This window comes from Channa argus, unplaced genomic scaffold, assembly GCF_033026475.1.
Source record: "Channa argus isolate prfri unplaced genomic scaffold, Channa argus male v1.0 Contig138, whole genome shotgun sequence".
Classification (NCBI taxonomy): Eukaryota; Metazoa; Chordata; class Actinopteri; order Anabantiformes; family Channidae; genus Channa; species Channa argus.
The window spans coordinates 1-25399 of NW_027125357.1; the positions used below are offsets into that span (position 1 = coordinate 1).

The following is a 25399-nucleotide window of genomic DNA, read 5'->3' on the forward strand; positions in this document are numbered from 1 at the left end:
CCTTTGTTTCTCCCATGAAAAACAGCTGCACTGAAGCAGCACCCCTAGGATGTCAATTACCACAGCTTCAATCCCCTCTCCACGCTACACTGGCTTAGCATTGGACCGATCAGCCTCCACATATGAGCATGGTCCCCATTAAGCTGAGAAAGTACCTATTGTGCACTAGGATTTTGGAAAGCCCCTTAGAGTCGACCTTGCACGATAATGTGTCGCTTTGTGGTTAGATGCTACCCTCTGAAAGTAATACCCTACGTGGCTAAATTCTGTAGTGTAGTGGATATCACCTTGGCCTAACATGCATAAAGGTCCCTCGTTCGAAATCAGGCAGAAACCCTTTTGCTATCCATTATCATGTGCACAGTCAGTCTGGGTGGATTGCCTTGTAAAAGGGGTTGTCTCAGCTCTAACAATTAGAAAGGCAACACTTTTGGTTTTAGTACTACAAAGTTCGATAAAGATCCTTTCATCCCAAAACCCCTGAGGAGTAAACTTCCACGACCGTGGTATTCTTCTTGCTGGGAAGCTACGCTCTGAAGTAGCTCGTCAAAGTCGCCGATTTCTGTGGTGTAGCGGTTATCAAGTTCGCCTCACACGTGAAAGGTCCCTGGCCTGAAACCAGGCAGAAACACAATTGTTGTTATTTTAAGATGACATTCACACTCAAGCTGTGTCAGTGGGTTGACTAAGTACTTACACATGCTTGCAATGGTCGTCGTTCAATTTCAGTTTTGAGTTACCTGTTGAGGAGTTCCTTTCCTGCAATTGCATGCCCTCTTCTTGGTGCACGCGATATGGCAAACAGCATGTGCAAATTGGTCAAAGAAATCGAAAAGGGTTATGTGAGACTACAGAAGAAAGTTAAGAACCAATTTCTAAACAGCCTCAGTTTGGACAAAGCCACCACATACTATTAATCGAAATAGAGACTTTCTCCAATGAAAAATAGCTGCACTTGCAGCAGCAGCCCTAGGATGTCAATTACAACAGGCGGAGATCCTGTCCACTATACTAACGAGGACTGGAACAGCACTGGCCCCGGCCATGCCCCTGGTGTACTTACGCTGTTCTGATGCCATTACTTTTAATCGCTCAAGGTTGGACAAAAATGCATCACTTGTCAAATTACGCCCCTACGTTCTCCGGCAATCTGCATTTGAAAAGGAACGTTACCTACGGGCCTGAATGTGAAAGCCTGCTTTTGCCTACGCTCTGAAGTAGCTCGTCAAAGTCGCCGGTATCTGTGGTGTAGCGGTTATCAAGTTTGCCTCACACGTGAAAGGTCCCTGGCCTGAAATCAGGCAGAAACACAATTGTTGTTATTTTAAGATGACATTTACACTCAAGCTGTGTCAGTGGGTTGACTAAGTTCTTACACATGCTTGCTCCGTAAAACAACCTGAAATCACAGAATGGCACACATAGAGACTACCTTCCAAACCGTCTTAAGTACAAAAACAAAAGGTTAGGGGACTCTTGGCATCGTACGCAAGACAGAGGTGGTGTAATGCCGAAGCCCGGGATCGAACCAGGGACCTTTAGATTTTCAGTCTAACGCTCTCCCAACTGAGCTATTTTGGCACAACACCCGATGACTTCTTCTGGCCATCATTTGGAAATGCAAGCCTCCTCAACCAAGCCGAAGACGTATTGCGGGAAATGTCAACTGTCCGGGACAAAGGCAAAAAGACTCTCCCCGTCGGGGAATCGAACCCCGGTCTTCCGCGTGACAGGCGGAGATACTGTCCACTATACTAACGAGGACTGGAAAAGCACTGCTCGTTTGCAGTCACGCCAGAGTAGTCGCTGGACAAAGGCTGTGTGCCTTTGACTGAGCGGACCATTACTGGCTAAAGTTGCAATGGTCGTCGTTCAATTTCAGTTTTGAGTACCTGTTGAGGAGTTCCTTTCCTGCAATTGCATGCCCTCTTCTTGGTGCACGCGATATGGCAAACAGCATGTGCAAATTGGTCAAAGAAATCGAAAAGGGCAAGCAGCAAGTGCAAATTGGTCAAAGAAATCGAAAAGGGTTATGCGAGACTACAGAAGAAAGTTAAGAACCAATTTGTAAACAGCCTCAGTTTGGACAAAGCCACCACATACTATTAATGGAAATAGAGACTTTCTCCCATGAAAAATAGCTGCACGTGCAGCAGCAGCCCTAGGATGTCAATTACAACAGGCGGAGATACTGTCCACTATACTAACGAGGACTGGAACAGCACTGCCCCCGGCCATGCCCCTGGTGTAGTTACGCCGTTCTGATGCCATTACTTTTACTCGCTCAAGGTTGGACAAAAATGAATCAATTGTCAAATTACGCTCCTACGTTCTCCGTCAATCTGCATTTGAAAAGGAACGTTACCTACGGGCCTGAATGTGAAAACCTGCTTTTGCCTGTTAGATCTTTTGCAGTCACTCCAGAGTAGTCGCCGAAAAAAGGCTGTGTCTTTGACAGAGCGGACGATTACTGGCTAAAGTTGCAATGGTCGTTATTCAATTTCAGTTTTGAGTATCTGTTGACTACAATTGCGCGCCCTCTTCTTGTTGGACGCGATATGGCAAACAGCATGTGCAAATTGGTCAAAGAAATCAAAAAGGGTTTTGCGAGACTACAGAAGATTGTTAAGAACCAATTTCTAAACAGCCTTTGTTTCTCCCATGAAAAACAGCTGCACTGAAGCAGCACCCCTAGGATGTCAATTACCAAAGCTTCAATCCCCTCTCCACGCTACACTGGCTTAGCATTGGACCGATCAGCCTCCACATATGAGCATGGTCCCCATTAAGCTGAGAAAGTACCTATTGTGCACTAGGATTTTGGAAAGCCCCTTAGAGTCGACCTTGCACGATAATGTGTCGCTTTGTGGTTAGATGCTACCCTCTGAAAGTAATACCCTACGTGGCTAAATTCTGTAGTGTAGTGGATATCACCTTGGCCTAACATGCATAAAGGTCCCTCGTTCGAAATCAGGCAGAAACCCTTTTGCTATCCATTATCATGTGCACAGTCAGTCTGGGTGGATTGCCTTGTAAAAGGGGTTGTCTCACCTCTAACAATTAGAAAGGCAACACTTTTGGTTTTAGTACTACAAAGTTCGATAAAGATCCTTTCATCCCAAAACCCCTGAGGAGTAAACTTCCACGACCGTGGTATTCTTCTTGCTGGGAAGCTACGCTCTGAAGTAGCTCGTCAAAGTCGCCGATTTCTGTGGTGTAGCGGTTATCAAGTTCGCCTCACACGTGAAAGGTCCCTGGCCTGAAACCAGGCAGAAACACAATTGTTGTTATTTTAAGATGACATTCACACTCAAGCTGTGTCAGTGGGTTGACTAAGTACTTACACATGCTTGCAATGGTCGTCGTTCAATTTCAGTTTTGAGTTACCTGTTGAGGAGTTCCTTTCCTGCAATTGCATGCCCTCTTCTTGGTGCACGCGATATGGCAAACAGCATGTGCAAATTGGTCAAAGAAATCGAAAAGGGCAAGCAGCAAGTGCAAATTGGTCAAAGAAATCGAAAAGGGTTATGCGAGACTACAGAAGAAAGTTAAGAACCAATTTCTAAACAGCCTCAGTTTGGACAAAGCCACCACATACTATTAATCGAAATAGAGACTTTCTCCCATGAAAAATAGCTGCACTTGCAGCAGCAGCCCTAGGATGTCAATTACAACAGGCGGAGATACTGTCCACTATACTAACGAGGACTGGAACAGCACTGCCCCCGGCCATGCCCCTGGTGTAGTTACGCCGTTCTGATGCCATTACTTTTACTCGCTCAAGGTTGGACAAAAATGAATCAATTGTCCAATTACGCTCCTACGTTCTCCGTCAATCTGCATTTGAAATGGAACGTTACCTACGGGCCTGAATGTGAAAACCTGCTTTTGCCTGTTAGATCTTTTGCAGTCACTCCAGAGTAGTCGCCGAAAAAAGGCTGTGTCTTTGACAGAGCGGACGATTACTGGCTAAAGTTGCAATGGTCGTTATTCAATTTCAGTTTTGAGTATCTGTTGACTACAATTGCGCGCCCTCTTCTTGTTGGACGCGATATGGCAAACAGCATGTGCAAATTGGTCAAAGAAATCAAAAAGGGTTTTGCGAGACTACAGAAGATTGTTAAGAACCAATTTCTAAACAGCCTTTGTTTCTCCCATGAAAAACAGCTGCACTGAAGCAGCACCCCTAGGATGTCAATTACCACAGCTTCAATCCCCTCTCCACGCTACACTGGCTTAGCATTGGACCGATCAGCCTCCACATATGAGCATGGTCCCCATTAAGCTGAGAAAGTACCTATTGTGCACTAGGATTTTGGAAAGCCCCTTAGAGTCGACCTTGCACGATAATGTGTCGCTTTGTGGTTAGATGCTACCCTCTGAAAGTAATACCCTACGTGGCTAAATTCTGTAGTGTAGTGGATATCACCTTGGCCTAACATGCATAAAGGTCCCTCGTTCGAAATCAGGGAGAAACCCTTTTGCTATCCATTATCATGTGCACAGTCAGTCTGGGTGGATTGCCTTGTAAAAGGGGTTGTCTCAGCTCTAACAATTAGAAAGGCAACACTTTTGGTTTTAGTACTACAAAGTTCGATAAAGATCCTTTCATCCCAAAACCCCTGAGGAGTAAACTTCCACGACCGTGGTATTCTTCTTGCTGGGAAGCTACGCTCTGAAGTAGCTCGTCAAAGTCGCCGATTTCTGTGGTGTAGCGGTTATCAAGTTCGCCTCACACGTGAAAGGTCCCTGGCCTGAAACCAGGCAGAAACACAATTGTTGTTATTTTAAGATGACATTCACACTCAAGCTGTGTCAGTGGGTTGACTAAGTTCTTACACATGCTTGCAATGGTCGTCTTCAATTTCAGTTTTGAGTTACCTGTTGAGGAGTTCCTTTCCTGCAATTGCATGCCCTCTTCTTGGTGCACGCGATATGGCAAACAGCATGTGCAAATTGGTCAAAGAAATCGAAAAGGGTTATGCGAGACTACAGAAGAAAGTTAAGAACCAATTTCTAAACAGCCTCAGTTTGGACAAAGCCACCACATACTATTATTCGAAATAGAGACTTTCTCCAATGAAAAATAGCTGCACTTGCAGCAGCAGCCCTAGGATGTCAATTACAACAGGCGGAGATCCTGTCCACTATACTAACGAGGACTGGAACAGCACTGGGCCCGGCCATGCCCCTGGTGTAGTTACGCTGTTCTGATGCCATTACTTTTAATCGCTCAAGGTTGGACAAAAATGCATCACTTGTCAAATTACGCCCCTACGTTCTCCGGCAATCTGCATTTGAAAAGGAACGTTACCTACGGGCCTGAATGTGAAAGCCTGCTTTTGCCTACGCTCTGAAGTAGCTCGTCAAAGTCGCCGGTATCTGTGGTGTAGCGGTTATCAAGTTTGCCTCACACGTGAAAGGTCCCTGGCCTGAAATCAGGCAGAAACACAATTGTTGTTATTTTAAGATGACATTTACACTCAAGCTGTGTCAGTGGGTTGACTAAGTTCTTACACATGCTTGCTCCGTAAAACAACCTGAAATCACACAATGGCACACATAGAGACTACCTTCCAAACCGTCTTAAGTACAAAAACAAAAGGTTAGGGGACTCTTGGCATCGTACGCAAGACAGAGGTGGTGTAATGCCGAAGCCCGGGATTGAACCAGGGACCTTTAAATCTTCAGTCTAACGCTCTCCCAACTGAGCTATTTTGGCACAACACCCGATGACTTCTTCTGGCCATCATTTGGAAATGCAAGCCTCCTCAACCAAGCCGAAGACGTATTGCGGGAAATTTCAACTGTCCGGGACAAAGGCAAAAAGACTCTCCCCGTCGGGGAATCAAACCCCGGTCTTCCGCGTGACAGGCGGAGATACTGTCCACTATACTAACGAGGACTGGACAAGCACTGCTCGTTTGCAGTCACGCCAGAGTAGTCGCTGGACAAAGGCTGTGTGCCTTTGACTGAGCGGACCATTACTGGCTAAAGTTGCAATGGTCGTCGTTCAATTTCAGTTTTGAGTACCTGTTGAGGAGTTCCTTTCCTGCAATTGCATGCCCTCTTCTTGGTGCACGCGATATGGCAAACAGCATGTGCAAATTGGTCAAAGAAATCGAAAAGGGCAAGCAGCAAGTGCAAATTGGTCAAAGAAATCGAAAAGGGTTATGCAAGACTACAGAAGAAAGTTAAGAACCAATTTGTAAACAGCCTCAGTTTGGACAAAGCCACCACATACTATTAATGGAAATAGAGACTTTCTCCCATGAAAAATAGCTGCACTTGCAGCAGCAGCCCTAGGATGTCAATTACAACAGGCGGAGATACTGTCCACTATACTAACGAGGACTGGAACAGCACTGCCCCCGGCCATGCCCCTGGTGTAGTTACGCCGTTCTGATGCCATTACTTTTACTCGCTCAAGGTTGGACAAAAATGAATCAATTGTCAAATTACGCTCCTACGTTCTCCGTCAATCTGCATTTGAAAAGGAACGTTACCTACGGGCCTGAATGTGAAAACCTGCTTTTGCCTGTTAGATCTTTTGCAGTCACTCCAGAGTAGTCGCCGAAAAAAGGCTGTTTCTTTGACAGAGCGGACGATTACTGGCTAAAGTTGCAATGGTCGTTATTCAATTTCAGTTTTGAGTATCTGTTGACTACAATTGCGCGCCCTCTTCTTGTTGGACGCGATATGGCAAACAGCATGTGCAAATTGGTCAAAGAAATCAAAAAGGGTTTTGCGAGACTACAGAAGATTGTTAAGAACCAATTTCTAAACAGCCTTTGTTTCTCCCATGAAAAACAGCTGCACTGAAGCAGCACCCCTAGGATGTCAATTACCACAGCTTCAATCCCCTCTCCACGCTACACTGGCTTAGCATTGGACCGATCAGCCTCCACATATGAGCATGGTCCCCATTAAGCTGAGAAAGTACCTATTGTGCACTAGGATTTTGGAAAGCCCCTTAGAGTCGACCTTGCACGATAATGTGTCGCTTTGTGGTTAGATGCTACCCTCTGAAAGTAATACCCTACGTGGCTAAATTCTGTAGTGTAGTGGATATCACCTTGGCCTAACATGCATAAAGGTCCCTCGTTCGAAATCAGGCAGAAACCCTTTTGCTATCCATTATCATGTGCACAGTCAGTCTGGGTGGATTGCCTTGTAAAAGGGGTTGTCTCAGCTCTAACAATTAGAAAGGCAACACTTTTGGTTTTAGTACTACAAAGTTCGATAAAGATCCTTTCATCCCAAAACCCCTGAGGAGTAAACTTCCACGACCGTGGTATTCTTCTTGCTGGGAAGCTACGCTCTGAAGTAGCTCGTCAAAGTCGCCGATTTCTGTGGTGTAGCGGTTATCAAGTTCGCCTCACACGTGAAAGGTCCCTGGCCTGAAACCAGGCAGAAACACAATTGTTGTTATTTTAAGATGACATTCACACTCAAGCTGTGTCAGTGGGTTGACTAAGTTCTTACACATGCTTGCAATGGTCGTCGTTCAATTTCAGTTTTGAGTTACCTGTTGAGGAGTTCCTTTCCTGCAATTGCATGCCCTTTTCTTGGTACACGCGATATGGCAAACAGCATGTGCAAATTGGTCAAAGAAATCGAAAAGGGTTGTGCGAGACTACAGAAGAAAGTTAAGAACCAATTTCTAAACAGCCTCAGTTTGGACAAAGCCACCCCATACTATTAATCGAAATAGAGACTTTCTCCAATGAAAAATAGCTGCACTTGCAGCAGCAGCCCTAGGATGTCAATTACAACAGGCGGAGATCCTGTCCACTATACTAACGAGGACTGGAACAGCACTGGGCCCGGCCATGCCCCTGGTGTAGTTACGCTGTTCTGATGCCATTACTTTTAATCGCTCAAGGTTGGACAAAAATGCATCACTTGTCAAATTACGCCCCTACGTTCTCCGGCAATCTGCATTTGAAAAGGAACGTTACCTACGGGCCTGAATGTGAAAGCCTGCTTTTGCCTACGCTCTGAAGTAGCTCGTCAAAGTCGCCGGTATCTGTGGTGTAGCGGTTATCAAGTTTGCCTCACACGTGAAAGGTCCCTGGCCTGAAATCAGGCAGAAACACAATTGTTGTTATTTTAAGATGACATTTACACTCAAGCTGTGTCAGTGGGTTGACTAAGTTCTTACACATGCTTGCTCCGTAAAACAACCTGAAATCACACAATGGCACACATAGAGACTACCTTCCAAACCGTCTTAAGTACAAAAACAAAATGTTAGGGGACTCTTGGCATCGTACGCAAGACAGAGGTGGTGTAATGCCGAAGCCCGGGATCGAACCAGGGACCTTTAGATCTTCAGTCTAACGCTCTCCCAACTGAGCTATTTTGGCACAACACCCGATGACTTCTTCTGGCCATCATTTGGAAATGCAAGCCTCCTCAACCAAGCCGAAGACGTATTGCGGGAAATTTCAACTGACCGGGACAAAGGCAAAAAGACTCTCCCCGTCGGGGAATCGAACCCCGGTCTTCCGCGTGACAAGCGGAGATACTGTCCACTATACTAACGAGGACTGGAAAAGCACTGCTCGTTTGCAGTCACGCCAGAGTAGTCGCTGGACAAAGGCTGTGTGCCTTTGACTGAGCGGACCATTACTGGCTAAAGTTGCAATGGTCGTCGTTCAATTTCAGTTTTGAGTACCTGTTGAGGAGTTCCTTTCCTGCAATTGCATGCCCTCTTCTTGGTGCACGCGATATGGCAAACAGCATGTGCAAATTGGTCAAAGAAATCGAAAAGGGCAAGCAGCAAGTGCAAATTGGTCAAAGAAATCGAAAAGGGTTATGCGAGACTACAGAAGAAAGTTAAGAACCAATTTCTAAACAGCCTCAGTTTGGACAAAGCCACCACATACTATTAATCGAAATAGAGACTTTCTCCCATGAAAAATAGCTGCACTTGCAGCAGCAGCCCTAGGATGTCAATTACAAAAGGCAGAGATACTGTCCACTATACTAACGAGGACTGGAACAGCACTGCCCCCGGCCATGCCCCTGGTGTAGTTACGCCGTTCTGATGCCATTACTTTTAATCGCTCAAGGTTGGACAAAAATGCATCAATTGTCCAATTACGCTCCTACGTTCTCCGTCAATCTGCATTTGAAAAGGAACGTTACCTACGGGCCTGAATGTGAAAACCTGCTTTTGCCTGTTAGATCTTTTGCAGTCACTCCAGAGTAGTCGCCGAAAAAAGGCTGTGTCTTTGACAGAGCGGACGATTACTGGCTAAAGTTGCAATGGTCGTTATTCAATTTCAGTTTTGAGTATCTGTTGACTACAATTGCGCGCCCTCTTCTTGTTGGACGCGATATGGCAAACAGCATGTGCAAATTGGTCAAAGAAATCAAAAAGGGTTTTGCGAGACTACAGAAGATTGTTAAGAACCAATTTCTAAACAGCCTTTGTTTCTCCCATGAAAAACAGCTGCACTGAAGCAGCACCCCTAGGATGTCAATTACCACAGCTTCAATCCCCTCTCCACGCTACACTGGCTTAGCATTGGACCGATCAGCCTCCACATATGAGCATGGTCCCCATTAAGCTGAGAAAGTACCTATTGTGCACTAGGATTTTGGAAAGCCCCTTAGAGTCGACCTTGCACGATAATGTGTCGCTTTGTGGTTAGATGCTACCCTCTGAAAGTAATACCCTACGTGGCTAAATTCTGTAGTGTAGTGGATATCACCTTGGCCTAACATGCATAAAGGTCCCTCGTTCGAAATCAGGCAGAAACCCTTTTGCTATCCATTATCATGTGCCTGTTAGATCTTTTGCAGTCACTCCAGAGTAGTCGCCGAAAAAAGGCTGTGTCTTTGACAGAGCGGACGATTACTGGCTAAAGTTGCAATGGTCGTTATTCAATTTCAGTTTTGAGTATCTGTTGACTACAATTGCGCGCCCTCTTCTTGTTGGACGCGATATGGCAAACAGCATGTGCAAATTGGTCAAAGAAATCAAAAAGGGTTTTGCGAGACTACAGAAGATTGTTAAGAACCAATTTCTAAACAGCCTTTGTTTCTCCCATGAAAAACAGCTGCACTGAAGCAGCACCCCTAGGATGTCAATTACCACAGCTTCAATCCCCTCTCCACGCTACACTGGCTTAGCATTGGACCGATCAGCCTCCACATATGAGCATGGTCCCCATTAAGCTGAGAAAGTGCCTATTGTGCACTAGGATTTTGGAAAGCCCCTTAAAGTCGACCTTGCACGATAATGTGTCGCTTTGTGGTTAGATGCTACCCTCTGAAAGTAATACCCTACGTGGCTAAATTCTGTAGTGTAGTGGATATCACCTTGGCCTAACATGCATAAAGGTCCCTCGTTCGAAATCAGGCAGAAACCCTTTTGCTATCCATTATCATGTGCACAGTCAGTCTGGGTGGATTGCCTTGTAAAAGGGGTTGTCTCAGCTCTAACAATTAGAAAGGCAACACTTTTGGTTTTAGTACTACAAAGTTCGATAAAGATCCTTTCATCCCAAAACCCCTGAGGAGTAAACTTCCACGACCGTGGTATTCTTCTTGCTGGGAAGCTACGCTCTGAAGTAGCTCGTCAAAGTCGCCGATTTCTGTGGTGTAGCGGTTATCAAGTTCGCCTCACACGTGAAAGGTCCCTGGCCTGAAACCAGGCAGAAACACAATTGTTGTTATTTTAAGATGACATTCACACTCAAGCTGTGTCAGTGGGTTGACTAAGTTCTTACACATGCTTGCAATGGTCGTCGTTCAATTTCAGTTTTGAGTTACCTGTTGAGGAGTTCCTTTCCTGCAATTGCATGCCCTCTTCTTGGTGCACGCGATATGGCAAACAGCATGTGCAAATTGGTCAAAGAAATCGAAAAGGGTTATGCGAGACTACAGAAGAAAGTTAAGAACCAATTTCTAAACAGCCTCAGTTTGGACAAAGCCACCACATACTATTAATCGAAATAGAGACTTTCTCCAATGAAAAATAGCTGCACTTGCAGCAGCAGCCCTAGGATGTCAATTACAACAGGCGGAGATACTGTCCACTATACTAACGAGGACTGGAACAGCACTGGCCCCGGCCATGCCCCTGGTGTAGTTACACTGTTCTGATGCCATTACTTTTAATCGCTCAAGGTTGGACAAAAATGCATCACTTGTCAAATTACGCCCCTACGTTCTCCGGCAATCTGCATTTGAAAAGGAACGTTACCTACGGGCCTGAATGTGAAAGCCTGCTTTTGCCTACGCTCTGAAGTAGCTCGTCAAAGTCGCCGGTATCTGTGGTGTAGCGGTTATCAAGTTCGCCTCACACGTGAAAGGTCCCTGGCCTGAAATCAGGCAGAAACACAATTGTTGTTATTTTAAGATGACATTTACACTCAAGCTGTGTCAGTGGGTTGACTAAGTTCTTACACATGCTTGCTCCGTAAAACAACCTGAAATCACAGAATGGCACACATAGAGACTACCTTCCAAACCGTCTTAAGTACAAAAACAAAAGGTTAGGGGACTCTTGGCATCGTACGCAAGACAGAGGTGGTGTAATGCCGAAACCCGGGATCGAACCAGGGACCTTTAGATCTTCAGTCTAACGCTCTCCCAACTGAGCTATTTTGGCACAACACCCGATGACTTCTTCTGGCCATCATTTGGAAATGCAAGCCTCCTCAACCAAGCCGAAGACGTATTGCGGGAAATTTCAACTGTCCGGGACAAAGGCAAAAAGACTCTCCCCGTCGGGGAATCGAACCCCGGTCTTCCGCGTGACAGGCGGAGATACTGTCCACTATACTAACAAGGACTGGAAAAGCACTGCTCGTTTGCAGTCACGCGAGAGTAGTCGCTGGACAAAGGCTGTGTGCCTTTGACTGAGCGGACCATTACTGGCTAAAGTTGCAATGGTCGTCGTTCAATTTCAGTTTTGAGTACCTGTTGAGGAGTTCCTTTCCTGCAATTGCATGCCCTCTTCTTGTTGCACGCGATATGGCAAACAGCATGTGCAAATTGGTCAAAGAAATCAAAAAGGGTTTTGCGAGACTACAGAAGATTGTTAAAAACCAATTTCTAAACAGCCTTTGTTTCTCCCATGAAAAACAGCTGCACTGAAGAAGCAGCCCTAGGATGTCAATTACCACAGCTTCAATCCCCTCTCCACGCTACACTGGCTTAGCATTGGACCGATCAGCCTCCACATATGAGCATGGTCCCCATTAAGCTGAGAAAGTACCTATTGTGCACTAGGATTTTGGAAAGCCCCTTAAAGTCGACCTTGCACGATAATGTGTCGCTTTGTGGTTAGATGCTACCCTCTGAAAGTAATACCCTACGTGGCTAAATTCTGTAGTGTAGTGGATATCACCTTGGCCTAACATGCATAAAGGTCCCTCGTTCGAAATCAGGGAGAAACCCTTTTGCTATCCATTATCATGTGCACAGTCAGTCTGGGTGGATTGCCTTGTAAAAGGGGTTGTCTCAGCTCTAACAATTAGAAAGGCAACACTTTTGGTTTTAGTACTACAAAGTTCGATAAAGATCCTTTCATCCCAAAACCCCTGAGGAGTAAACTTCCACGACCGTGGTATTCTTCTTGCTGGGAAGCTACGCTCTGAAGTAGCTCGTCAAAGTCGCCGATTTCTGTGGTGTAGCGGTTATCAAGTTCGCCTCACACGTGAAAGGTCCCTGGCCTGAAACCAGGCAGAAACACAATTGTTGTTATTTTAAGATGACATTCACACTCAAGCTGTGTCAGTGGGTTGACTAAGTTCTTACACATGCTTGCAATGGTCGTCGTTCAATTTCAGTTTTGAGTTACCTGTTGAGAAGTTCCTTTCCTGCAATTGCATGCCCTCTTCTTGGTGCACGCGATATGGCAAACAGCATGTGCAAATTGGTCAAAGAAATCGAAAAGGGTTATGCGAGACTACAGAAGAAAGTTAAGAACCAATTTCTAAACAGCCTCAGTTTGGACAAAGCCACCACATACTATTAATCGAAATAGAGACTTTCTCCAATGAAAAATAGCTGCACTTGCAGCAGCAGCCCTAGGATGTCAATTACAACAGGCGGAGATCCTGTCCACTATACTAACGAGGACTGGAACAGCACTGGCCCCGGCCATGCCCCTGGTGTACTTACGCTGTTCTGATGCCATTACTTTTAATCGCTCAAGGTTGGACAAAAATGCATCACTTGTCAAATTACGCCCCTACGTTCTCCGGCAATCTGCATTTGAAAAGGAACGTTACCTACGGGCCTGAATGTGAAAGCCTGCTTTTGCCTACGCTCTGAAGTAGCTCGTCAAAGTCGCCGGTATCTGTGGTGTAGCGGTTATCAAGTTTGCCTCACACGTGAAAGGTCCCTGGCCTGAAATCAGGCAGAAACACAATTGTTGTTATTTTAAGATGACATTTACACTCAAGCTGTGTCAGTGGGTTGACTAAGTTCTTACACATGCTTGCTTCGTAAAACAACCTGAAATCACAGAATGGTACACATAGAGACTACCTTCCAAACCGTCTTAAGTACAAAAACAAAAGGTTAGGGGACTCTTGGCATCGTACGCAAGACAGAGGTGGTGTAATGCCGAAGCCCGGGATCGAACCAGGGACCTTTAGATCTTCAGTCTAACGCTCTCCCAACTGAGCTATTTTGGCACAACACCCGATGACTTCTTCTGGCCATCATTTGGAAATGCAAGCCTCCTCAACCAAGCCGAAGACGTATTGCGGGAAATTTCAACTGTCCGGGACAAAGGCAAAAAGACTCTCCCCGTCGGGGAATCGAACCCCGGTCTTCCGCGTGACAGGCGGAGATACTGTCCACTATACTAACGAGGACTGGAAAAGCACTGCTCGTTTGCAGTCACGCCAGAGTAGTCGCTGGACAAAGGCTGTGTGCCTTTGACTGAGCGGACCATTACTGGCTAAAGTTGCAATGGTCGTCGTTCAATTTCAGTTTTGAGTACCTGTTGAGGAGTTCCTTTCCTGCAAATGCATGCCCTCTTCTTGGTGCACGCGATATGGCAAACAGCATGTGCAAATTGGTCAAAGAAATCGAAAAGGGCAAGCAGCAAGTGCAAATTGGTCAAAGAAATCGAAAAGGGTTATGCGAGACTACAGAAGAAAGTTAAGAACCAATTTCTAAACAGCCTCAGTTTGGACAAAGCCACCACATACTATTAATGGAAATAGAGACTTTCTCCCATGAAAAATAGCTGCACTTGCAGCAGCAGCCCTAGGATGTCAATTACAAAAGGCGGAGATACTGTCCACTATACTAACGAGGACTGGAACAGCACTGCCCCCGGCCATGCCCCTGGTGTAGTTACGCCGTTCTGATGCCATTACTTTTACTCGCTCAAGGTTGGACAAAAATGAATCAATTGTCCAATTACGCTCCTACGTTCTCCGTCAATCTGCATTTGAAAAGGAACGTTACCTACGGGCCTGAATGTGAAAACTTGCTTTTGCCTGTTAGATCTTTTGCAGTCACTCCAGAGTAGTCGCCGAAAAAAGGCTGTGTCTTTGACAGAGCGGACGATTACTGGCTAAAGTTGCAATGGTCGTTATTCAATTTCAGTTTTGAGTATCTGTTGACTACAATTGCGCGCCCTCTTCTTGTTGGACGCGATATGGCAAACAGCATGTGCAAATTGGTCAAAGAAATCAAAAAGGGTTTTGCGAGACTACAGAAGATTGTTAAGAACCAATTTCTAAACAGCCTTTGTTTCTCCCATGAAAAACAGCTGCACTGAAGCAGCACCCCTAGGATGTCAATTACCACAGCTTCAATCCCCTCTCCACGCTACACTGGCTTAGCATTGGACCGATCAGCCTCCACATATGAGCATGGTCCCCATTAAGCTGAGAAAGTACCTATTGTGCACTAGGATTTTGGAAAGCCCCTTAGAGTCGACCTTGCACGATAATGTGTCGCTTTGTGGTTAGATGCTACCCTCTGAAAGTAATACCCTACGTGGCTAAATTCTGTAGTGTAGTGGATATCACCTTGGCCTAACATGCATAAAGGTCCCTCGTTCGAAATCAGGCAGAAACCCTTTTGCTATCCATTATCATGTGCACAGTCAGTCTGGGTGGATTGCCTTGTAAAAGGGGTTGTCTCAGCTCTAACAATTAGAAAGGCAACACTTTTGGTTTTAGTACTACAAAGTTCGATAAAGATCCTTTCATCCCAAAACCCCTGAGGAGTAAACTTCCACGACCGTGGTATTCTTCTTGCTGGGAAGCTACGCTCTGAAGTAGCTCGTCAAAGTCGCCGATTTCTGTGGTGTAGCGGTTATCAAGTTCGCCTCACACGTGAAAGGTCCCTGGCCTGAAACCAGGCAGAAACACAATTGTTGTTATTTTAAGATGACATTCACACTCAAGCTGTGTCAGTGGGTTGACTAAGTACTTACACATGCTTGCAATGGTCGTCGTTCAATTTCAGTTTTGAGTTACCTGTTGAGGAGTTCCTTTCCTGCAATTGCATGCCCTCTTCTTGGTGCACGCGAAATGGCAAACAGCATGTGCAAATTGGTCAAAGAAATCGAAAAGGGTTATGCGAGACTACAGAAGAAAGTTAAGAACCAATTTCTAAACAGCCTCAGTTTGGACAAAGCCACCACATACTATTAATCGAAATAGAGACTTTCTCCAATGAAAAATAGCTGCACTTGCAGCAGCAGCCCTAGGATGTCAATTACAACAGGCGGAGATCCTGTCCACTATACTAACGAGGACTGGAACAGCACTGGCCCCGGCCATGCCCCTGGTGTACTTACGCTGTTCTGATGCCATTACTTTTAATCGCTCAAGGTTGGACAAAAATGCATCACTTGTCAAATTACGCCCCTACGTTCTCCGTCAATCTGCATTTGAAAAGGAACGTTACCTACGGGCCTGAATGTGAAAGCCTGCTTTTGCCTACGCTCTGAAGTAGCTCGTCAAAGTCGCCGGTATCTGTGGTGTAGCGGTTATCAAGTTTGCCTCACACGTGAAAGGTCCCTGGCCTGAAATCAGGCAGAAACACAATTGTTGTTATTTTAAGATGACATTTACACTCAAGCTGTGTCAGTGGGTTGACTAAGTTCTTACACATGCTTGCTCCGTAAAACAACCTGAAATCACAGAATGGCACACATAGAGACTACCTTCCAAACCGTCTTAAGTACAAAAACAAAAGGTTAGGGGACTCTTGGCATCGTACGCAAGACAGAGGTGGTGTAATGCCGAAGCCCGGGATCGAACCAGGGACCTTTAGATCTTCAGTCTAACGCTCTCCCAACTGAGCTATTTTGGCACAACACCCGATGACTTCTTCTGGCCATCATTTGGAAATGCAAGCCTCCTCAACCAAGCCGAAGACGTATTGCGGGAAATTTCAACTGTCCGGGACAAAGGCAAAAAGACTCTCCCCGTCGGGGAATCGAACCCCGGTCTTCCGCGTGACAGGCGGAGATACTGTCCACTATACTAACGAGGACTGGAAAAGCACTGCTCGTTTGCAGTCACGCCAGAGTAGTCGCTGGACAAAGGCTGTGTGCCTTTGACTGAGCGGACCATTACTGGCTAAAGTTGCAATGGTCGTCGTTCAATTTCAGTTTTGAGTACCTGTTGAGGAGTTCCTTTCCTGCAATTGCATGCCCTCTTCTTGGTGCACGCGATATGGCAAACAGCATGTGCAAATTGGTCAAAGAAATCGAAAAGGGCAAGCAGCAAGTGCAAATTGGTCAAAGAAATCGAAAAGGGTTATGCGAGACTACAGAAGAAAGTTAAGAACCAATTTGTAAACAGCCTCAGTTTGGACAAAGCCACCACATACTATTAATGGAAATAGAGACTTTCTCCCATGAAAAATAGCTGCACGTGCAGCAGCAGCCCTAGGATGTCAATTACAACAGGCGGAGATACTGTCCACTATACTAACGAGGACTGGAACAGCACTGCCCCCGGCCATGCCCCTGGTGTAGTTACGCCGTTCTGATGCCATTACTTTTACTCGCTCAAGGTTGGACAAAAATGAATCAATTGTCAAATTACGCTCCTACGTTCTCCGTCAATCTGCATTTGAAAAGGAACGTTACCTACGGGCCTGAATGTGAAAACCTGCTTTTGCCTGTTAGATCTTTTGCAGTCACTCCAGAGTAGTCGCCGAAAAAAGGCTGTGTCTTTGACAGAGCGGACGATTACTGGCTAAAGTTGCAATGGTCGTTATTCAATTTCAGTTTTGAGTATCTGTTGACTACAATTGCGCGCCCTCTTCTTGTTGGACGCGATATGGCAAACAGCATGTGCAAATTGGTCAAAGAAATCAAAAAGGGTTTTGCGAGACTACAGAAGATTGTTAAAAACCAATTTCTAAACAGCCTTTGTTTCTCCCATGAAAAACAGCTGCACTGAAGAAGCAGCCCTAGGATGTCAATTACCACAGCTTCAAACCCCTCTCCACGCTACACTGGCTTAGCATTGGACCGATCAGCCTCCACATATGAGCATGGTCCCCATTAAGCTGAGAAAGTACCTATTGTGCACTAGGATTTTGGAAAGCCCCTTAGAGTCGACCTTGCACGATAATGTGTCGCTTTGTGCTTAGATGCTACCCTCTGAAAGTAATACCCTACGTGGCTAAATTCTGTAGTGTAGTGGATATCACCTTGGCCTAACATGCATAAAGGTCCCTCGTTCGAAATCAGGCAGAAACCCTTTTGCTATCCATTATCATGTGCACAGTCAGTCTGGGTGGATTGCCTTGTAAAAGGGGTTGTCTCAGCTCTAACAATTAGAAAGGCAACACTTTTGGTTTTAGTACTACAAAGTTCGATAAAGATCCTTTCATCCCAAAACCCCTGAGGAGTAAACTTCCACGACCGTGGTATTCTTCTTGCTGGGAAGCTACGCTCTGAAGTAGCTCGTCAAAGTCGCCGATTTCTGTGGTGTAGCGGTTATCAAGTTCGCCTCACACGTGAAAGGTCCCTGGCCTGAAACCAGGCAGAAACACAATTGTTGTTATTTTAAGATGACATTCACACTCAAGCTGTGTCAGTGGGTTGACTAAGTTCTTACACATGCTTGCAATGGTCGTCGTTCAATTTCAGTTTTGAGTTACCTGTTGAGGAGTTCCTTTCCTGCAATTGCATGCCCTCTTCTTGGTCCACGCGATATGGCAAACAGCATGTGCAAATTGGTCAAAGAAATCGAAAAGGGCAAGCAGCAAGTGCAAATTGGTCAAAGAAATCGAAAAGGATTATGCGAGACTACAGAAGAAAGTTAAGAACCAATTTCTAAACAGCCTCAGTTTGGACAAAGCCACCACATACTATTAATCGAAATAGAGACTTTCTCCCATGAAAAATAGCTGCACTTGCAGTAACAGCCCTAGGATGTCAATTACAACAGGCGGAGATACTGTCCACTATACTAACGAGGACTGGAACAGCACTGCCCCCGGCCATGCCCCTGGTGTAGTTACGCCGTTCTGATGCCATTACTTTTACTCGCTCAAGGTTGGACAAAAATGAATCAATTGTCAAATTACGCTCCTACGTTCTCCGTCAATCTGCATTTGAAAAGGAACGTTACCTACGGGCCTGAATGTGAAAACCTGCTTTTGCCTGTTAGATCTTTTGCAGTCACTCCAGAGTAGTCGCCGAAAAAAGGCTGTGTCTTTGACAGAGCGGACGATTACTGGTTAAAGTTGCAATGGTCGTTATTCAATTTCAGTTTTGAGTATCTGTTGACTACAATTGCGCGCCCTCTTCTTGTTGGACGCGATATGGCAAACAGCATGTGCAAATTGGTCAAAGAAATCAAAAAGGGTTTTGCGAGACTACAGAAGATTGTTAAGAACCAATTTCTAAACAGCCTTTGTTTCTCCCATGAAAAACAGCTGCACTGAAGAAGCAGCCCTAGGATGTCAATTACCACAGCTTCAATCCCCTCTCCACGCTACACTGGCTTAGCATTGGACCGATCAGCCTCCACATATGAGCATGGTCCCCATTAAGCTGAGAAAGTACCTATTGTGCACTAGGATTTTGGAAAGCCCCTTAGAGTCGACCTTACACGATAATGTGTCGCTTTGTGCTTAGATGCTACCCTCTGAAAGTAATACCCTACGTGGCTAAATTCTGTAGTGTAGTGGATATCACCTTGGCCTAACATGCATAAAGGTCACTCGTTCGAAATCAGGCAGAAACCCTTTTGCTATCCTTTATCATGTGCACAGTCAGTCTGGGTGGATTGCCTTGTAAAAGGGGTTGTCTCAGCTCTAACAATTAGAAAGGCAACACTTTTGGTTTTAGTACTACAAAGTTCGATAAAGATCCTTTCATCCCAAAACCCCTGAGGAGTAAACTTCCACGACCGTGGTATTCTTCTTGCTGGGAAGCTACGCTCTGAAGTAGCTCGTCAAAGTCGCCGATTTCTGTGGTGTAGCGGTTATCAAGTTCGCCTCACACGTGAAAGGTCCCTGGCCTGAAACCAGGCAGAAACACAATTGTTGTTATTTTAAGATGACATTCACACTCAAGCTGTGTCAGTGGGTTGACTAAGTTCTTACACATGCTTGCAATGGTCGTCGTTCAATTTCAGTTTTGAGTTACCTGTTGAGGAGTTCCTTTCCTGCAATTGCATGCCCTTTTCTTGGTACACGCGATATGGCAAACAGCATGTGCAAATTGGTCAAAGAAATCGAAAAGGGTTGTGCGAGACTACAGAAGAAAGTTAAGAACCAATTTCTAAACAGCCTCAGTTTGGACAAAGCCACCACATACTATTAATCGAAATAGAGACTTTCTCCAATGAAAAATAGCTGCACTTGCAGCAGCAGCCCTAGGATGTCAATTACAACAGGCGGAGATCCTGTCCACTATACTAACGAGGACTGGAACAGCACTGGCCCCGGCCATGCCCCTGGTGTACTTACGCTGTTCTGATGCCATTACTTTTAATCGCTCAAGGTTGGACAAAAATGCATCACTTGTCAAATTACGCCCCTACGTTCTCCAGCAATCTGCATTTGAAAAGGAACGTTACCTACGGGCCTGAATGTGAAAGCCTGCTTTTGCCTACGCTCTGAAGTAGCTCGTCAAAGTCGCCGGTATCTGTGGTGTAGCGGTTATCAAGTTTGCCTCACACGTGAAAGGTCCCTGGCCTGAAATCAGGCAGAAACACAATTGTTGTTATTTTAAGATGACATTTACACTCAAGCTGTGTCAGTGGGTTGACTAAGTTCTTACACATGCTTGCTCCGTAAAACAACCTGAAATCACACAATGGCACACATAGAGACTACCTTCCAAACCGTCTTAAGTACAAAAACAAAATGTTAGGGGACTCTTGGCATCGTACGCAAGACAGAGGTGGTGTAATGCCGAAGCCCGGGATCGAACCAGGGACCTTTAGATCTTCAGTCTAACGCTCTCCCAACTGAGCTATTTTGGCACAACACCCGATGACTTCTTCTGGCCATCATTTGGAAATGCAAGCCTCCTCAACCAAGCCGAAGACGTATTGCGGGAAATTTCAACTGTCCGGGACAAAGGCAAAAAGACTCTCCCCGTCGGGGAATCGAACCCCGGTCTTCCGCGTGACAGGCGGAGATACTGTCCACTATACTAACAAGGACTGGAAAAGCACTGCTCGTTTGCAGTCACGCGAGAGTAGTCGCTGGACAAAGGCTGTGTGCCTTTGACTGAGCGGACCATTACTGGCTAAAGTTGCAATGGTCGTCGTTCAATTTCAGTTTTGAGTACCTGTTGAGGAGTTCCTTTCCTGCAATTGCATGCCCTCTTCTTGTTGCACGCGATATGGCAAACAGCATGTGCAAATTGGTCAAAGAAATCAAAAAGGGTTTTGCGAGACTACAGAAGATTGTTAAAAACCAATTTCTAAACAGCCTTTGTTTCTCCCATGAAAAACAGCTGCACTGAAGAAGCAGCCCTAGGATGTCAATTACCACAGCTTCAATCCCCTCTCCACGCTACACTGGCTTAGCATTGGACCGATCAGCCTCCACATATGAGCATGGTCCCCATTAAGCTGAGAAAGTACCTATTGTGCACTAGGATTTTGGAAAGCCCCTTAAAGTCGACCTTGCACGATAATGTGTCGCTTTGTGGTTAGATGCTACCCTCTGAAAGTAATACCCTACGTGGCTAAATTCTGTAGTGTAGTGGATATCACCTTGGCCTAACATGCATAAAGGTCCCTCGTTCGAAATCAGGGAGAAACCCTTTTGCTATCCATTATCATGTGCACAGTCAGTCTGGGTGGATTGCCTTGTAAAAGGGGTTGTCTCAGCTCTAACAATTAGAAAGGCAACACTTTTGGTTTTAGTACTACAAAGTTCGATAAAGATCCTTTCATCCCAAAACCCCTGAGGAGTAAACTTCCACGACCGTGGTATTCTTCTTGCTGGGAAGCTACGCTCTGAAGTAGCTCGTCAAAGTCGCCGATTTCTGTGGTGTAGCGGTTATCAAGTTCGCCTCACACGTGAAAGGTCCCTGGCCTGAAACCAGGCAGAAACACAATTGTTGTTATTTTAAGATGACATTCACACTCAAGCTGTGTCAGTGGGTTGACTAAGTTCTTACACATGCTTGCAATGGTCGTCGTTCAATTTCAGTTTTGAGTTACCTGTTGAGAAGTTCCTTTCCTGCAATTGCATGCCCTCTTCTTGGTGCACGCGATATGGCAAACAGCATGTGCAAATTGGTCAAAGAAATCGAAAAGGGTTATGCGAGACTACAGAAGAAAGTTAAGAACCAATTTCTAAACAGCCTCAGTTTGGACAAAGCCACCACATACTATTAATCGAAATAGAGACTTTCTCCAATGAAAAATAGCTGCACTTGCAGCAGCAGCCCTAGGATGTCAATTACAACAGGCGGAGATCCTGTCCACTATACTAACGAGGACTGGAACAGCACTGGCCCCGGCCATGCCCCTGGTGTACTTACGCTGTTCTGATGCCATTACTTTTAATCGCTCAAGGTTGGACAAAAATGCATCACTTGTCAAATTACGCCCCTACGTTCTCCGGCAATCTGCATTTGAAAAGGAACGTTACCTACGGGCCTGAATGTGAAAGCCTGCTTTTGCCTACGCTCTGAAGTAGCTCGTCAAAGTCGCCGGTATCTGTGGTGTAGCGGTTATCAAGTTTGCCTCACACGTGAAAGGTCCCTGGCCTGAAATCAGGCAGAAACACAATTGTTGTTATTTTAAGATGACATTTACACTCAAGCTGTGTCAGTGGGTTGACTAAGTTCTTACACATGCTTGCTTCGTAAAACAACCTGAAATCACAGAATGGTACACATAGAGACTACCTTCCAAACCGTCTTAAGTACAAAAACAAAAGGTTAGGGGACTCTTGGCATCGTACGCAAGACAGAGGTGGTGTAATGCCGAAGCCCGGGATCGAACCAGGGACCTTTAGATCTTCAGTCTAACGCTCTCCCAACTGAGCTATTTTGGCACAACACCCGATGACTTCTTCTGGCCATCATTTGGAAATGCAAGCCTCCTCAACCAAGCCGAAGACGTATTGCGGGAAATTTCAACTGTCCGGGACAAAGGCAAAAAGACTCTCCCCGTCGGGGAATCGAACCCCGGTCTTCCGCGTGACAGGCGGAGATACTGTCCACTATACTAACGAGGACTGGAAAAGCACTGCTCGTTTGCAGTCACGCCAGAGTAGTCGCTGGACAAAGGCTGTGTGCCTTTGACTGAGCGGACCATTACTGGCTAAAGTTGCAATGGTCGTCGTTCAATTTCAGTTTTGAGTACCTGTTGAGGAGTTCCTTTCCTGCAAATGCATGCCCTCTTCTTGGTGCACGCGATATGGCAAACAGCATGTGCAAATTGGTCAAAGAAATCGAAAAGGGCAAGCAGCAAGTGCAAATTGGTCAAAGAAATCGAAAAGGGTTATGCGAGACTACAGAAGAAAGTTAAGAACCAATTTCTAAACAGCCTCAGTTTGGACAAAGCCACCACATACTATTAATGGAAATAGAGACTTTCTCCCATGAAAAATAGCTGCACTTGCAGCAGCAGCCCTAGGATGTCAATTACAAAAGGCGGAGATACTGTCCACTATACTAACGAGGACTGGAACAGCACTGCCCCCGGCCATGCCCCTGGTGTAGTTACGCCGTTCTGATGCCATTACTTTTACTCGCTCAAGGTTGGACAAAAATGAATCAATTGTCCAATTACGCTCCTACGTTCTCCGTCAATCTGCATTTGAAAAGGAACGTTACCTACGGGCCTGAATGTGAAAACTTGCTTTTGCCTGTTAGATCTTTTGCAGTCACTCCAGAGTAGTCGCCGAAAAAAGGCTGTGTCTTTGACAGAGCGGACGATTACTGGCTAAAGTTGCAATGGTCGTTATTCAATTTCAGTTTTGAGTATCTGTTGACTACAATTGCGCGCCCTCTTCTTGTTGGACGCGATATGGCAAACAGCATGTGCAAATTGGTCAAAGAAATCAAAAAGGGTTTTGCGAGACTACAGAAGATTGTTAAGAACCAATTTCTAAACAGCCTTTGTTTCTCCCATGAAAAACAGCTGCACTGAAGCAGCACCCCTAGGATGTCAATTACCACAGCTTCAATCCCCTCTCCACGCTACACTGGCTTAGCATTGGACCGATCAGCCTCCACATATGAGCATGGTCCCCATTAAGCTGAGAAAGTACCTATTGTGCACTAGGATTTTGGAAAGCCCCTTAGAGTCGACCTTGCACGATAATGTGTCGCTTTGTGGTTAGATGCTACCCTCTGAAAGTAATACCCTACGTGGCTAAATTCTGTAGTGTAGTGGATATCACCTTGGCCTAACATGCATAAAGGTCCCTCGTTCGAAATCAGGCAGAAACCCTTTTGCTATCCATTATCATGTGCACAGTCAGTCTGGGTGGATTGCCTTGTAAAAGGGGTTGTCTCAGCTCTAACAATTAGAAAGGCAACACTTTTGGTTTTAGTACTACAAAGTTCGATAAAGATCCTTTCATCCCAAAACCCCTGAGGAGTAAACTTCCACGACCGTGGTATTCTTCTTGCTGGGAAGCTACGCTCTGAAGTAGCTCGTCAAAGTCGCCGATTTCTGTGGTGTAGCGGTTATCAAGTTCGCCTCACACGTGAAAGGTCCCTGGCCTGAAACCAGGCAGAAACACAATTGTTGTTATTTTAAGATGACATTCACACTCAAGCTGTGTCAGTGGGTTGACTAAGTACTTACACATGCTTGCAATGGTCGTCGTTCAATTTCAGTTTTGAGTTACCTGTTGAGGAGTTCCTTTCCTGCAATTGCATGCCCTCTTCTTGGTGCACGCGAAATGGCAAACAGCATGTGCAAATTGGTCAAAGAAATCGAAAAGGGTTATGCGAGACTACAGAAGAAAGTTAAGAACCAATTTCTAAACAGCCTCAGTTTGGACAAAGCCACCACATACTATTAATCGAAATAGAGACTTTCTCCAATGAAAAATAGCTGCACTTGCAGCAGCAGCCCTAGGATGTCAATTACAACAGGCGGAGATCCTGTCCACTATACTAACGAGGACTGGAACAGCACTGGCCCCGGCCATGCCCCTGGTGTACTTACGCTGTTCTGATGCCATTACTTTTAATCGCTCAAGGTTGGACAAAAATGCATCACTTGTCAAATTACGCCCCTACGTTCTCCGTCAATCTGCATTTGAAAAGGAACGTTACCTACGGGCCTGAATGTGAAAGCCTGCTTTTGCCTACGCTCTGAAGTAGCTCGTCAAAGTCGCCGGTATCTGTGGTGTAGCGGTTATCAAGTTTGCCTCACACGTGAAAGGTCCCTGGCCTGAAATCAGGCAGAAACACAATTGTTGTTATTTTAAGATGACATTTACACTCAAGCTGTGTCAGTGGGTTGACTAAGTTCTTACACATGCTTGCTCCGTAAAACAACCTGAAATCACAGAATGGCACACATAGAGACTACCTTCCAAACCGTCTTAAGTACAAAAACAAAAGGTTAGGGGACTCTTGGCATCGTACGCAAGACAGAGGTGGTGTAATGCCGAAGCCCGGGATCGAACCAGGGACCTTTAGATCTTCAGTCTAACGCTCTCCCAACTGAGCTATTTTGGCACAACACCCGATGACTTCTTCTGGCCATCATTTGGAAATGCAAGCCTCCTCAACCAAGCCGAAGACGTATTGCGGGAAATTTCAACTGTCCGGGACAAAGGCAAAAAGACTCTCCCCGTCGGGGAATCGAACCCCGGTCTTCCGCGTGACAGGCGGAGATACTGTCCACTATACTAACGAGGACTGGAAAAGCACTGCTCGTTTGCAGTCACGCCAGAGTAGTCGCTGGACAAAGGCTGTGTGCCTTTGACTGAGCGGACCATTACT

At 45.6% G+C, this 25399-nt stretch overlaps 16 non-coding genes across 16 annotated transcripts; all 16 read right to left on the reverse strand.

Annotated features, from left to right (window-relative positions):
* Positions 1-1508: 1508 nt before the first annotated feature.
* On the reverse strand, positions 1509-1581 carry trnaf-gaa (transfer RNA phenylalanine (anticodon GAA)). The gene has a single exon. It is a non-coding gene; the product is annotated as a tRNA-Phe (tRNA).
* Positions 1582-1692: 111 nt separating this feature from the next.
* trnad-guc (transfer RNA aspartic acid (anticodon GUC)) lies at positions 1693-1764 on the reverse strand. The gene has a single exon. It is a non-coding gene; the product is annotated as a tRNA-Asp (tRNA).
* Positions 1765-8296: 6532 nt separating this feature from the next.
* On the reverse strand, positions 8297-8369 carry trnaf-gaa (transfer RNA phenylalanine (anticodon GAA)). Its single transcript has one exon. It is a non-coding gene; the product is annotated as a tRNA-Phe (tRNA).
* Positions 8370-8480: 111 nt separating this feature from the next.
* trnad-guc (transfer RNA aspartic acid (anticodon GUC)) lies at positions 8481-8552 on the reverse strand. The gene has a single exon. It is a non-coding gene; the product is annotated as a tRNA-Asp (tRNA).
* Positions 8553-11553: 3001 nt separating this feature from the next.
* Positions 11554-11626, reverse strand: trnaf-gaa (transfer RNA phenylalanine (anticodon GAA)). Its single transcript has one exon. It is a non-coding gene; the product is annotated as a tRNA-Phe (tRNA).
* A 111-nt stretch (positions 11627-11737) lies between these two features.
* trnad-guc (transfer RNA aspartic acid (anticodon GUC)) lies at positions 11738-11809 on the reverse strand. Its single transcript has one exon. It is a non-coding gene; the product is annotated as a tRNA-Asp (tRNA).
* A 1779-nt stretch (positions 11810-13588) lies between these two features.
* Positions 13589-13661, reverse strand: trnaf-gaa (transfer RNA phenylalanine (anticodon GAA)). Its single transcript has one exon. It is a non-coding gene; the product is annotated as a tRNA-Phe (tRNA).
* Positions 13662-13772: 111 nt separating this feature from the next.
* On the reverse strand, positions 13773-13844 carry trnad-guc (transfer RNA aspartic acid (anticodon GUC)). The gene has a single exon. It is a non-coding gene; the product is annotated as a tRNA-Asp (tRNA).
* A 2391-nt stretch (positions 13845-16235) lies between these two features.
* On the reverse strand, positions 16236-16308 carry trnaf-gaa (transfer RNA phenylalanine (anticodon GAA)). The gene has a single exon. It is a non-coding gene; the product is annotated as a tRNA-Phe (tRNA).
* A 111-nt stretch (positions 16309-16419) lies between these two features.
* trnad-guc (transfer RNA aspartic acid (anticodon GUC)) lies at positions 16420-16491 on the reverse strand. Its single transcript has one exon. It is a non-coding gene; the product is annotated as a tRNA-Asp (tRNA).
* A 3886-nt stretch (positions 16492-20377) lies between these two features.
* On the reverse strand, positions 20378-20450 carry trnaf-gaa (transfer RNA phenylalanine (anticodon GAA)). The gene has a single exon. It is a non-coding gene; the product is annotated as a tRNA-Phe (tRNA).
* A 111-nt stretch (positions 20451-20561) lies between these two features.
* Positions 20562-20633, reverse strand: trnad-guc (transfer RNA aspartic acid (anticodon GUC)). Its single transcript has one exon. It is a non-coding gene; the product is annotated as a tRNA-Asp (tRNA).
* A 1779-nt stretch (positions 20634-22412) lies between these two features.
* Positions 22413-22485, reverse strand: trnaf-gaa (transfer RNA phenylalanine (anticodon GAA)). The gene has a single exon. It is a non-coding gene; the product is annotated as a tRNA-Phe (tRNA).
* Positions 22486-22596: 111 nt separating this feature from the next.
* Positions 22597-22668, reverse strand: trnad-guc (transfer RNA aspartic acid (anticodon GUC)). The gene has a single exon. It is a non-coding gene; the product is annotated as a tRNA-Asp (tRNA).
* Positions 22669-25059: 2391 nt separating this feature from the next.
* trnaf-gaa (transfer RNA phenylalanine (anticodon GAA)) lies at positions 25060-25132 on the reverse strand. The gene has a single exon. It is a non-coding gene; the product is annotated as a tRNA-Phe (tRNA).
* Positions 25133-25243: 111 nt separating this feature from the next.
* trnad-guc (transfer RNA aspartic acid (anticodon GUC)) lies at positions 25244-25315 on the reverse strand. Its single transcript has one exon. It is a non-coding gene; the product is annotated as a tRNA-Asp (tRNA).
* Positions 25316-25399: the final 84 nt, after the last annotated feature.